The sequence below is a fragment of the Delphinapterus leucas genome, chromosome 19, assembly GCF_059928025.1.
Source record: "Delphinapterus leucas isolate spDelLeu-1000000601 "Yukka" chromosome 19, BTC_Dleu_Yukka2, whole genome shotgun sequence".
NCBI lineage: Eukaryota > Metazoa > Chordata > Mammalia > Artiodactyla > Monodontidae > Delphinapterus > Delphinapterus leucas.
Window position 1 is genome coordinate 56,091,783 of NC_143147.1, and position 14,739 is coordinate 56,106,521.

The following is a 14,739-nucleotide window of genomic DNA, read 5'->3' on the forward strand; positions in this document are numbered from 1 at the left end:
AACGGCAGCCTGTTGACAAATGTTCAAAGATAGAATTGACAACACTGGCCTGTCCTTTTACTCTTCTCTCTACATATGCTTGAAATTTTCCATAACAGAAAAGGTTAAAAGATAAAAATATTTGAAAAGCCAGCAAAAGGCACCATCTGAAAACGTGCACTGAAAGCCTAACACGAAAAAGGAGTTGTTTTGGATTTAATAATGAGAACTGGTATCAGGCAAGATTCTTGCTCTTAAAAAAAAAAAAAAAAAATCACCCATGTGAAAAGGAACGGTGGCCTAACCCTAAGGCTATAAACAAACACTGGTACAAAATAAGCCTCTCTACCTATAGGGGACTGATAAGGATAAAAGCCATCTCACAAAGCTGCTTTACTTTCAGAAGGAATAAAAAAAAAAAAAGGGTTACTTTACAAGTATAAAAATGGGTGTTATTCAAGGTAAAGGTAAAGATATCAGAAGAGGAAAATAAAGCTGAAATCAGTATTTGGTCTCCAAGATTAAGACAGAAACAGATCTGCCCACTGCTCCCCTGGGAGCAGCTACTGTACTCGGTTCCCCTCCAGGGTCCATCCAGCTCAGACCTGAAACGGCACAACCTTTACTCTTGGAGAAACCTGGGTGAGGTCAGGTGACACTCAGGGCTCCTGTTTTGTGCGGATCGAATCCTCCTTTTCAATCTGAGGCAGAAATGACTTAAAATAAATGTAAACATCCTGTATCTACAAAAGAAGTGAGTTTTCGTCTTTCCAAGAATACCTTTCTCGCCTTCATCCTCAATCCCATCCTCTCTCAAACCTCACACCTTCTCCCTCTGCGCTGGACCCCAACCGTACTCTTCACCCTGCTCCCTTCTTGAGCTCTCAGTCCATCAGCAACAGCAGCTCTGCCCTTCACCCCGCGGGCTATCCCACGTGCCTGCTGCCCCAGCCCACGGGCTTCATCCCTCCCCTCCTTGAGACTCTCCACCTCCTGGCCTCTGTGGCCCTTGCACTGCACTGATTTTTCACTCACCTCTCCCTCTCTCTCTCTCCCACCCACTCCTCTCCCCTCTCCTCCCCACTCCCTACTCCAACAGGGAGGAACTTTTCTAGGTTCTCCCCTCAGTTCTCTCCGAGAGCACATCCACCTCTGTAGCTTCAACCATAACCACAGTGGGGAAATTCTAGGTCCCCATCTCTCGAGCTCTTCTTTCTGGACTGACTGGACATTTCCACTATCTCCTGCCAGCACCTTGACCACCACTTGTCCAAATCACACCCTCCATCTTTCTCTCCAGACTGGTCTGACTACCCGATTTTGTTAACGCCATTCTCCTAGAAGGCGGGCAAGCCTCAAACCGTTCTGTTGACGCTCATTTCTCCGCCAGCACCTGCCATCAGAAGCCAAACTCCGTGGTCTATTCCATTATCCTGTTTCCTACTCACAGCATCCCTTCAACATCATTGGAACCCCTTGTCTTTCAAGCGCTCCCTTTTCTCCTAGTCTGTGTGCCCTCTGGGATCAGAAAGACCTATGCTTAAATCTTACTCTGCCAAATCTCTCTGAGCCTCAACTTCCTCATCAGTGAAGAGAAAAAAAGAAATAGAGATAATAACACCAAACTCATGCAGCATCTCCGTGTGGATTAAAGAAGGTTAAATATGTGTTAAGACTGTAAGTCAGTGCCTTGAGAGAGAAGAGTGATCCTTCTAAAGACGCAAATCAGATTATGCTTCCCTGCCACTCACAATCCTTTGATGGGTCCCATCTCACTCAGTAGAGGCCAATGTTCACACAGTGGCCTACAAATCCCACACAATCCCACCCTGCCACACCCACCCTGGCACTCTCCGATTATCTCCTCCTCACTCTGTTCTGGTGAGGAGGAATGCTGGAATGCCATGCTGGAATACAGGGTATTCCTCCGAGTACTGCCAAGCCTGCCCCTGCCTCGGGGCCTTTGCATTTACTGTTCCCTGTGCTGAGGTCTTCGATCAGATGTCACCATCTCAGAGAGGTCTTCCACGACCATCTCCTACCCCCCAGGATTCCCTACCCCTCTTCCCTGCTTAATTTTTCTCCATGACACTGACCACCTCCAAAGTACTGTGTATTTTGCTTATTTTTTTAACGTCTGACTCGGGCCACTGGAAGATCCAAGGGGGCTGGGATTTATCTTTCGCTGCCTGCTATACCCTCAACACCTAAAACAGTGCCTGGCGCACAGGAGCTGCTCGGTATATTTACTGAATGGGGCAATCGATAAATGTTAGTTTCCTTCCCACTTCCACTCCTGCCCTGCCTGGATATCCATTGCTGATCACTTCTGCAATCCAGCAGCTATGCTCTATCAACCCTCAACCCAGAATCCACCTAGCAATCCCCTTTCCTCTGCCCAGGCTTCTGAGCACTGCCGAAGAAAACACTATAATCACGTGTGTGATACCAAAATACATGTATGGCCAGCTGGGCCCCATGTCATAGGAGATATGTTTATCTACTTCCTGGTTGGCCTCTGTTCCCCGTTCCTCACAGCTGGTGTTTCAGACCTTCACCCCTTGCCTCAAGGCTCTTTCCTCTCCGCACATGACTCCCCTCTGTGGCACAGGGGAAGTGAGGGGGGCAGAGCGGGTTCTCAGAAACTTCCTACCCCTCACCCTCCAGGTTTGCCCAACCCCACCCTTCCCTTCACATCTCTATAAAAGGACGTTTTCACCTTCATGTTCACAGATATTTCACACTCACACATCTAAAGCCCCCAGACGGTATCCTGTCTCCAAGGATCTTCAAATCCTTCTGGCTAACTCCTTCCCCTCTGCCTACAAACACGCCAAACCTCTGGGGTCCCCTTGCCTCCTTTGTACATGCTCCCCGTTCTCTCCTAAATGCATCCACTTTAAGTGTACAGTTTGATGAGTCTTTTTTTGGCCATGCTGCACGGCTTGTGGGATTTTAGTTCCCCGACCAGTAATCGAACCTGGGCCCTCGGCAGTGAGGGCACAGAGTCCTAACTACTGGACCACCAGGGAATTCCCTCGATGAGTCTTGAAAAACATGCACATCCACGTAGCTACCCTCACGATTAAGATACAGGATATTTCCATCACCCTGAAACATCTTCCCTAATCCCCTTAGATTCAATACCCTAACCCCCACCCCAGACACCACTGACAGATCTGTTATGTTTGTTCTAAAATTTCACAAATGGAATTCATACAGGAGGTTCTCTTTTCTGTCTGGCTTCTTTCTCTCTGCATCATGTTTCTGAAATTCACCCATAATGCTGAGTCTATCAGTTTGTTCTTTTTTGGTGCTGAAAAGTACTCCACTGTATGGGCGTACCATCAATTGTTTATCTGTGGATGAATGTTTGGGTTATTTCCAATTTGGGGCTGGAAAAACGTGAATAAAGCTGCTAGGAACATTTGCGTACACGTCTTTGGACCTATATTTTCATCTCTCTTGGGAAAATACCTGGGAGTAGAATGACTGAGCCATACTGTTTACATCTGACTTGACAAGAAACAGTCCTCCAAAGGGGCCGTACGATTTTGCATTCCCGCCAGCAATGTGTACGTTGTCTAGAGTTTTTTATCTTAAAAAAAAATTTTTAACACACAAAAATCAATTGATAAACACGTTGACATCAAAATTAAAAACACAGTATCATATACAGTTCTTAAAAAAATACTTAGATGTAAATCAAACAAAAGAGAGACAAGACTTATATGTTGAAAACTTCAAAATGCTGATGAGAGAAATAAAAGATCTAAAATGCAGAGACATACCATGTTCATAGTATAGAAGATTCAACATAGAAAAGATACCAATTCTTCCCAAACTGATATACAAGTATAATGCAATTCCTACCAAAATTCCAGAAAGTTTTTTTTTAAACATCTTTATTGGAGTATGATCGCTTTACAATGGTGTATTAGTTTCTGCTGTGTAACAAAGTGAATCAGCTATACATATACATATATCCCCATATCTCCTCCCTCTTACCCTCCCTAACCCACCCCCCTAGGTGGTCACAAAGCACCGAGCTGATCTCCCTGTGCTATGCGGCTGCTTCCCACTAGCTATCTGTTTTACATTTGGTAGTGTATATGTGTCCATGACACTCTCTTCGTCCATCCCAGCTTACCCTTCCCAGTCCCCGTGTCCTCAAGTCCATTCTCTACATCTGCGTCTTTATTTCCGTCCCGCCCCTAGGTTCTTCAGAACCACTTTTTTTGCCTATAGTTTTAAAAATGTTGATTCCTAGGTCTTTCCCCCAGGAAGTTGATTCTGTAGGTAGAGCCAGGGAATGTGAATTTTTAACACATGTGAGGTAATTCTGACGCTGAGCCATACTGGGAAACTAATGCTCCGGATCCTCTGTTTCACCCTCTCACTTTCCATACCTTTCTCAAGGCACTGCTCTCTGGCCCCTACCCTCAGGATAAGGTCAAAACTGCCAGTGTCAAGTTCCAGTGGCTGAGTCTAATAAACACTGACAAATCCTTCTCCCACGTGACATCTGGCAACATTCTCCAGTAGAGCCCCTGACCCAGTCCCACTTCCAACTGCTTATGGAGTCTCTCAGCCCCAGAACCCGTCATCCATCCTGAACCTGCTCCTCCTTTTGCATACCCCAGATCGGTTCGTTGACCCCACTTCCACCCGGTCACACAATCTGGAACCTCTGAGTTCTCCTGACTCCCCCCACCTTCTCTTAATTCTAACCCTCTCCCATTTAATTAGATCCTGAGTTTTATAAGATTAGACCTACCAAACATTTCTCAAAAATCTATGTCCTCCTTTTCCTCTCCTTCACCAAAATGTGGCAGTCACCACTTCCCACTGGCTCTACAGCAGCCTCCTAACCGAGCTCCCTGTCTCGGATCTCTGCCCTTCAGACATGCACTCCACCCACCGCCCGAGGGCTGACAAAGGCAAATCTGTTCTTGTCTTTCCTCCACATAAAATCCTACAATGGCTCCCCTCTGCCGACTGAATACCTTCCATCTCTGTGGCTCAGGTCAGAGGTTCCCAAACTTTCTGGGTTCACAGCACCCTTAGTGTCTCGGTAATTTCTTCACAAGGTCCGAGGCCAAAAGAAATATCTAATGGTTCCATTTATTCAGTGGTTAGGTCCAAACGACTTAAGTATTTAGGGCCTCGCAACTTAGAGGCCACGTGGAAAAAAATACTACTACACGTAAACTGAAAGAGAAATGCTTATTTCATTCTTAACTATAATTACTCACTAGTGGGGTGTGTGTACCTGTTGGGCGCTGCACATATTCCAAATCTTATACTCTTGTTAGACACAGCCACTCTCATTACCATGCCATGTTGATTTTCATGTGGTATTTGAATTGTATCACAGCGACAGCCCAAAACTGAGCTGTGCAAAGACACATCCTTGAAAGGCAAGTAGCGCGATCTAATACTGAAAGTACTAACTACCTCAGGCGTGGTGTTTGACACTGTGGAGTGCTGCTGTATTTCTCTTAAAAGTTTAAAACTAGCTGCAGTGCCTCGAGAGCTTGCTGGGGCTCCCAGGGCCCCTCAGCACACAAAGGAACCACAGGCCTTAGGCATTCAAGGCTCTGTAAAACCTGGGCCCAATTCTTCTTCATCACATCTCTTCCCCAAACTCAGCCCATGCTGTCATGTCAGTCTCTGTGCTCACCATGACCTGCCACAACTCCATCCATCTACCTCTGCTTGTCCTTCAAATGCCCCTTTCTCCAGGAAATCAGAAACTGAACGCCTACTGCACTTGGTATGTTCTTTTTTCCTTTTGGCTGCCACGCCGCTTTGTGGGATCTCAGTTCCCCGACCAGGGATCAAACCTGGGCCTCCTGCAGGGGAAGTGCGGAGTCCTAACTACTGGACCGCCAGGGGATTAATTCCCTTGGTAAGTTCTTATGATGCACTTACCACATTTCTCAGGTGACAGGCACTTAATTGCATGTGGCCTCTCTGGTTCTCAAAAATCTGGGGGCTGGATTGAATTTTAAGCACTCTGTAGGGCAGGGACTATCTATTTTGTTTCTTGTGAAATACACACAGGCAACTGCCTGGGGCTTATGACAGTTCAGTGAATAATCACAGCGTGAACTCCTGTGTAACTGCTGCCCGGGTCTTTGCTCCCCTCATACTTAGCAGGTAATCCTGTCTGCAGAATGAAAGGAAGTCGATAATTTAAGATATCCAATACTGCACGTGGGATATAATCATTCTGATAAGTTTATCCTAACGAGAAGGACTTTTCCACACAGAAACCTACATGATAAAAGCTAAAAAGAACTGCCCAGGTGTAGCTCTGTTTGTTCACTCACATTTAAAAATTACTTAAATTTATGGGAAAAAATGATACGGCATTTGCTTCAAAATGATGGAGGAGGGGGAGGGGGACGTCATGTGTGGACCATCACTGAAGCTGGGTGGCTGGGTGCATGCGGCTTTCTTCCTATTCTCCTTACTTTTGTGTGTGTTGAAGTTTTTCTAAAATGAAAAAAAATTTTTAAGAAGAGAAGCTAAAAAAAAAAAAGAAGCTATTTAAGGAATACCTTTGCAGGGGGTTGAAAAGAAAGGCCTGTTCTTCCTGCCCGCCCTCAGCTGTAGTATAAATCTTGAGAGCCTGATCCTACAATGTCACAGGGTTGGAAGAGAGAAGAGAAACCCAGGGAACGAGCAAGAAGGACCCGGTCAGCACTGTTTCAGGCTTCCCTAAACACAGAAAAATGCCTCTGATGAAGTCAACCACAATTTAAATAATTGTCTCAAAGCGCAATTTGGGACCGACAGCCCCTCTCTGGAGGAGACTCTGGGCAGACTTACTTTCACGTAGGAAGGGGTAAGATCGCTTTGATTACAGAAGCTGCCAGAACAGGCTGCCCATCTGACTGGAGCTCAAGGAGCCCTACGAGATCATTCTCTTCCCTTCCCTAGATGAGCATCGATATTTCTGGAACACACTGCTCCTCCGGAGGAATCTAGATGGGCACTGGCTTTACCGCCCTGCTCCTCCTAACCTCTTCTTTCTAAAGCGCGACCGCCCAGCTGGCCCCGACACACCTGGCATTTAAAACCAGCTCCCTCTCTGACTGGGAGGCCTCTCCAGGTACGAGTAAGATGTCGTGACACAGCTAGAAACTCTGCAAACCAGATCCTTCTAAGTGCACCTCCAGCAGTGACCAGAAATGTTTTGGGTTGGCCCTCCTGAAAGGTATTTAAGGACCAAAAGACCACAAATGAAGTCCCAACTGCTTTTATGCTCCCTTTAAGCATCCCCGTAGGCCAAATATTTGAGAGGCTCGTTCCTTCTCCGAGCAAAACAAGAAAGGTGGTTGCATGGTAGGGGGTGAGACCTTGGAGAAGAAAGGGGTGGAAACTTTGGGAGGTGGTGTGGTGGGCACTAAGGAGGGAGCAGCTGGAGGCTTCTGAGAAGAAGAGAAACGTGGTACAAGTCTCTGAAGGAAGGTGAGACAGGCAGGCACCAGGGGACACAGTAGATGAGACAGAGAAGAAGAAGCAATCACAAAGGGTAGTGAGGAAAGCAATGCCATAACCCCAGTAAGAAGGTCTGAGCCAGTGGGGGCAGGGGAGGGTGGGCAGGGAGGGTGGTGGTCAGGAACCAAACAGGAGGGGAAGAAGAATGTCAACAGGACTTTGTCCTGATCAGAAAAATGAAGTGCAGGAAAGGAATGAGTTAACGAGGACATGGAGATTTTGACCCTAGCTGATGGTGAAACTAGATCGGTTAGTCTGAAGGCAAAAGCTGCCACTTCCTCAAGAAAATGCTTAAGGGTTGAATACTGTTTTCTTATAAAATTTATTGGTAGAAACAAGGCCATTCACACACACACACACACACACACACACACACACACACACCCTTAACTCAAAACTTAAGTCTCCCCAATATGGTTCATGCACTCAAGTGAACCAATCAGGGAATCCTCATTTCCTCCCTCCAGAGGGAAGGAACTTTGGTTACCTGCGCCTTGAACTCCCCTTAAAGTTGTTAGGTCCAAGTTGAAAGGTGGCAAGTCTCAAATGTTCCTCGAAGTTCAGCTTTCTTGAGGACAGCATTTTAAAATAAGACATCTAGCTCTCTGGGCTTGGACCTAGGTTATGGCGACATGGCTAAATGCACCAAGAAGGTCGGAATCGTGGGTAAATATGGGACCCCTTACGGTGCCTCCCCCAGGAAAATGGTGAAGAAAATTGAAATCAGCCAGCACGCCAAGTACACTTGTTCCTTCCGTGGCAAAACCAAGATGAAGAGACGAGCTATGGGCATTTGGCACTGTGGTTCCTGCATGAAAACGGTAGCTGGCAGTGCCTGGACCTACAATACCACCTGCCATCACAGTAAGGTCTGTCATCAGAAGACTGAAGGAATTGAAGGACCAGTAGAAGCGCCACCATTTGAAATGCTGCTAGCCTATGATGCATAGGTTAATTTATGTAACAAAAATAAATAAAATAAAATGGACATCTAATCAGAAGCTCCTAAAATCCACAGTGAAATTCCAAATCTCATCAGAACTGGGGCAAGATACTATGAGTTTTCTTGCAGGGTAATCTCTGTAAGTCACCAAATGTCATGTGTGACAAAGACGATCCTGTAGAAGTACCAACGTCATCTGAAAAACCACCCTTACCAAAGGCTGTCGAACTCTATGGTCTTACTCATCCTCACCTCAGCAGAAGTAACTCAGACCTGAAAAAGCACACTGCATGCTATAACCAGCTGTGAAGGAATTACAACTATAACCAAGCGTGAAGGAGGATAAGACAATTTAATGCTTGGGACTAGGCCCCAGTGCCTCTCAGGGTGTCACTAACTTCAAAGAGTTCATTCCTAAGCCATGGGAGTGTTCATCCAATAGAGGAGCGAGAGAACAGTAACTAAGTCACAGCCCACACTGGCCTTTTATTGTGTGCTTCAACATTCACAGCCGTATTCCGATGCACTGCAAGCAACACTGCAGAGGACATCCGCTGGGGCGGAAACCTATGCTACTGTGCGCGATGACTGCTATTTATAAGGCCCTCCGGACGGTGAGACGTATTGTTCTGAAGCAAATCCCAGGTGTGTGGGAGGGACGTGAATGGGGGTACAGAGAAACGAGACTGGGTACCAGCTGGTGCTTACTGAAGCTGAGTAATGGGCACAAGAGGTTTCATTATATAATTATCTCGATGTTTGTATATGTTTAGAATCGTTTGTCATAAAATATGAAACACAAAAAAGAGAAAGAGAGAAAATACTTTTTCAAGAGACTCAAACGCAGAAACAGGCCTCCCTCACAGCCCCTCTCGAAAACTTAATTTTCAGTCCTCTGAAACAATGGAGAACAAATAAACACCTTTTTTGTGCTTAAGCAATGAGGGAGAAAGGTAGTGATGCGTATCTTAAGCCTAGAAAATTCCTTAAGAGAAAACAGATGAGAACTACTAATGAAAAGTCATCCCTTTCACAACCTCCCCTTCTCATGTTTCCCTCACACCTCTGAGGGCACATCTTGGACTCTTCAGGGGAACGTGCGCACCGCCTGAAGGACAGGACAGAAAACCAACTGCAGAAAGTCACAACAAGCCATGTGCAACTCAAGATCAGGAACTGGAACCTTCCATGACAGTACATCCTGAGGAGGCAAAGCCCAGCTTCACCTGTTTCTCCGGGTTACCTGGGACCTGAGTCAGTGCTGGGTGTCTCAGAAGTTTACTAGAGCATCCCTCGCTGTCCAGAGACCCCACCCTCAAGGAATTAGAAGTCCAGTTGGAAGACAAATGTAAAAAAAATTCACAGCAAACAGGAAGTGTCATAAGAGAGGCTTCAATGAAGTGCCCCCGGAGCTCGATGAGGGAGGCTCTCACCCCGCAGGAGTCCAGGAGGTAAGATGTGAAGGGGGTCTTAATGGATAAACAGCGGCCTGCCCAACACTGCAGGCTGCTGGCAGGGAAGGGACATAAGCAAAGGCCCGATGTCTCCGAGACCTGGAGAGGATATCGTGGCTGCAACAAGCAGCTGAGGCTGGAGAGGGGGGTGAGAGCCCGACTGGGAAGGGCCTTGCACATGTGCTAAGGAGCTCAGACTCCACCCCGGGGTCCAGTGCTTCGCAAACTAACTGTGGTGAAGGGCCAGCTGTTGAAAATTCCAACCCACCATGGATGAGGCTAACGCTCCCTTTTTGTACTTCTCGTGGCCAAGGAACAGGGGTGGGAAGACCACACACGGAGTAGCACTGCTCCAGACAACACCAAGCGCATTTCAGCAGGGGGTGCAGCACGGTCCAAGTAATCTTTCTAGAGGGTATGTCCAAGGGCTGCGTGCTGGGTGAATGGGAGCATAAGGCAGGCAGCAGGGATGGCGGTCAGGAAACTGTTACGTGGATCCAGGAGGTGGATGTCGAGAGCGGGGCTGAGACACTGGCAAGGGGGACAGGGAGAAGTAGTCAGATCTGGGAGACCCTTCATGAGTCCAGGGGACAGGACATGGTGACCAAGGGGCAGAGCATCACTCTTTTCTAGCCTGGGTGCACCATGACTGTCAGCACAAGTAGGAATTATGAAAAGAGGCACATGGTTTTAGAAAGTCATGCGGGAAGATTTTCTTCAAGTTTCAAATAACTAATTTTGTTTTAATCCTTCCCTCATAAGAAATCTCCAATATTAACCATTCAGGGGACATCTCAGGAGTCTAGACCTGTCTGGCTGGGAGAGCAGCATATTTTTATAGTTAGTAAAGAATGGTTCTAAATTAGACCCAGTCCGAGACTTCCCTGGCCGTCCAGTGGTTAAGATTCCGGTTTCCAATGCAGGGGTCACGGGTTTGATCCCTGGTCGGGGAACTGAGATCCCACATGCCACGCGACGCAGCCAAAAAAATAAGTAAGTAAATAACTAACTAAATAAATTAGGCCCAGTCCTCCATACCTACCATTACTGGAAAGGAGATTGAAGGAAATGGGAGTGGGGTTGCTACAGAATAAGCCGCAATTTGATGAAGATTTGAGAGTCAAACTTAGCATTAACTGGTATTCCAAGGGGAGTGTAAGAAGCCCTAAACTGGCCGTGGCAATACCGAAGAAAGTCCTTTAACTCCACCAAGCCAAGGCAAGCTTTGTAAAATGAATCTAACACAAAACATGACAGCAACATTCTCAGTTTGTATTTGGGCTGGGAGTGCAGCAATGAAACACACTCAGCCATGTTCACTGGTGACATTTCAGAGACAGACAGTGGTGCTGCTACAGTTACAAAATCACAGCTTACAAGGATCACACCTAAGGTAAAATGCCAGGACTCAAATTAGTTTCTGAAAACAAATAAAACTCATTTTCTGTACTAAGTGTAGTCTGCTGCTGTGGTGTGAGAAATCTCCATTTCTGGGAACAGCGACACATGTTTGGTTGAGGAACAAAAGCACCTGCCAAAAACACTCCCAGTCTGTTGGCCCCTGAAAAAAGTAAACAGTTAGGAAACCACGAAGTGGAGTAACAGGTATATATTCTACAGAACCCCAGTTTGATGACTTAAAGGGGTCTGTTAGCATCGGCAAGTTTCTTCCATTTGACTCCCCACTGCCACTCAGGGCCAAGCCCACGTCCTCCCTTGCCTGGACCAGTGCAGTAGCCTCCACCTGGCCCTGTCAGTTCAGCCTCAACACAGCACCTGCTGATCCTGTAAAGTAGAGGCCAGGTGTCTTAGCCCAGGCTGCCATAACAAAATACCATGGCCTGGGTGGCTTCAACAACAGACATTTATTTCTCACAGCTCTGGAGGCTACAGGTCCAAGATCAGGGTGTCGGCATGGCTGAGTTATGGTGAGAGCCCTCTTCCTGGCTTGCAGACAGCTGTCTTCTCACTGTGTCCTCATGTGGTGGAGGGAGAGTGAGCTCTGGTCTCTTCTTCTTCTTATAAGGGCACTGATCTCATTATGGGGGCACCACCCTCATGACCTCATCTAAACTCAATCACCTCCCAAAGGCTCCACCTCCAAATACCATCACACTGAGGGGGGTTAAGGCTTCAACATATGAATGTGGGGAGGACACAAACACTCAGTCCATAACACCAGGGTATATCACTCTTCTGCTCAGATTCCTCCAATGGCTTTGAAAAAAACAACATCCTTAACACCCGTTACCAGGCCCTATACCTGTGGTCTCCTTGGGGAGGGCACTGCTCGACAGGCACTGCTCAGGAAATCTGTGAGGGCATTTCTTGGTGGTCTCAGAGACTGGGCCCTCCTGGTGGGGACCAGGAATCCTAGGTAGCCCTGCAGAGCTGAAAACTGCCCCATATCTGCAGGCTGTTCTTATGTCCTGCCAGACACTCACGTGGGCCAAAAACCTTTAATAATTATCTGGGTGTACAACCTACACTGCTTTATATAGGAGCACAAAAGCACTTTTTGCACAAGTTTACACAATGAATCTTCTCAAAATGTGACTACTGTATAAATCAAGTAGGGAGGTACTTCTTTTGTTTGGAATATTATGAGAATTGTTCACCATCTTGGTAATCCAGCCACCATCCTAGTCTGCATTTTTCTTAGTCGGTATTAACAGGCACAGCATTCAATCACAGGGGGAGTGTCGGTATGTATCAGTATGTGTCTGAGCCTTTACATGTTAAATTACATACATGTAATTAAAAACTACTTTCTTATTATTTCAGATTACCAGTTGGGTAATATATTTCTTTTTAAAACTGTGTGCATATGTAGGTTATTGTCTATAAATTGTGGTCCAGGCAGTGGTGGGGACAATAAATATTCTGAGGGGACAGGTAGGCCGGGGGAGGGACAAATTAGGAGTATGGGATTAATAGATACAAACTACTATACATAAAATAGATAAGCAACAAGGATATACTGTATAGCACAGGGAATTACACCCAGTATCTTATAATAACCTATAGTGGAATATAATCTGCAAAAAAAACTGAATCACTATGTTGTACACCTGAAACTAACACAACACTGTAAGTCAACTGTACTTCACACACACACACACACACACACACACACATATTAAGGGAGCACTGCACCCCTAACATGACTGGCCTCCCAGTTCCTCTCTTACTTCTCTCCTTCCTCTCCTCACTGTATTCCAGCCACTCCTACTTCTCTGCCCTTCTTCTCCCTGCCAACCGCACCCACCTTTGCCCCCCGAAACCCATGCCTTCTGCCTAAAGACTCCCCTGCCCCCTAGGGTTCTTGCTCAATGGCACCTTCTCAGTGCGGGTACCAGTTTTAAACTGCATCCCCGCCCACCCCACCTCAGCCCAGCTACCTGGCACTCCCTGTTCCACTTCCCTGCTTTCCTTTCCTCCACAGCTCTTATCACCACTATGTACTTTTGTTTTAAAACATCTTTACTGGAGTATAATTGCTTTACAATGGTGTGTTAGCTTCTGCTTTATAACAAAGTGAATCAGCTGTACATATACATATATCCCCATATCCCCTCCCTCTTGCTTTGTCTCCCTCCCACCCTCCCTATCCCACCCCTCTAGGTGGTCACAAAGCACCGAGCTGATCTCCCTGTGCTATGCGGCTGCTTCCCACTAGCTATCTGACATTTGGTAGTGTATATATGTCCATGCCACTCTCTCACTTCGTCCCAGCTTACTCTTCCCCCTCCCCTTGTCCTCAAGTCCATTCTCTGTCTGCGTCTTTACTCCTGTCCTGCCCCTAGGTTCTTCAGAACCTTTTTTTTTTAAGATTCCATATGTATGTGTTAGCGTACAGTATCTGTTTGTCTCTTTCTGACTTACTTCACTCTGTATGACAGACTCTAGGTCCATCCACCTCACTACAAATAACTCAATTTCGTTCCTTTTTACAGCTGAGTAATATTCCATTGTATATATGTGCCACATCTTCTTTATCCATTCATCTGTCCATGCACACTTAGGTTGCTTCCATGTCCTGGCTATTGTAAATAGTGCTGCAATGAACATTGTGGTACATGACTCTTTTTGAATTATGATTTTCTCGGGGTATATGCCCAGTAGTGGGATTGCTGGGTCATATGGTAGTTCTATATTTAGTTTTATAAGGAACCTCCATACTGTTCTCCATAGTGGCTGCATCAATTTACATTCCCACCAACAGTGCAAGAGGGTTCCCTTTTGTCCACACCCTCCCCAGCATTTATTGTTTGTAGATCTCTTGATGATGGCCATTCTGACCAGTGTGAGGTGATACCTCATTGTAGTTTTGATTTGCATTTCTCTAATGATTAGTGATGTTGAGCATCCTTTCATGTGTTTATTGGCAATCTGTATATCTTCTTTGGAAAAATGTCTATTTAGGTCTTCTGCCCATTTTTGGATTGGGTCGTTTGTTTTCTTTATATTGAGCTGCATGAGCTGCTTGTATATTTTGGAGATTAATCCTTTGTCAGTTACCACTATGTACTTTATCTCTGTATCTGTTCGCCCCATAGAATGAAGGCTCTATGAGGGCAAGTATTTTGCTGTATCCTCAGGGTCTACAACAGTATCTGGATATCTTAATAATCTACTTACGTATTAATGGTTTAGAAATACCAATTTTGAAATCTTCAGTTATAATTGCAAGATTAAAATTAAATTGAAAACTCAGGGTCTCTATATATGTTACCATCTTTAATCTTTGTATAGAAACAGAGACAGAGCGGCTACCCGGGGCTGAATTTAGCTAAAATAAGCCAATTTATTCTCAGAAAAACAGTGAGACTTAGAACATATTGAAATTTCACT

At 45.9% G+C, this 14,739-nt stretch overlaps 1 protein-coding gene and 1 pseudogene across 3 annotated transcripts in view; one reads left to right on the forward strand and one right to left on the reverse strand.

Annotated features, from left to right (window-relative positions):
* Positions 1-14,739, reverse strand: part of ERN1 (endoplasmic reticulum to nucleus signaling 1) — a 95,582-nt gene that overhangs the window by 52,169 nt on the left and 28,674 nt on the right. The gene's annotated exons all lie outside the window — the stretch shown is intronic.
* LOC149746779 (large ribosomal subunit protein eL43 pseudogene) lies at positions 7,249-8,667 on the forward strand (annotated as a pseudogene).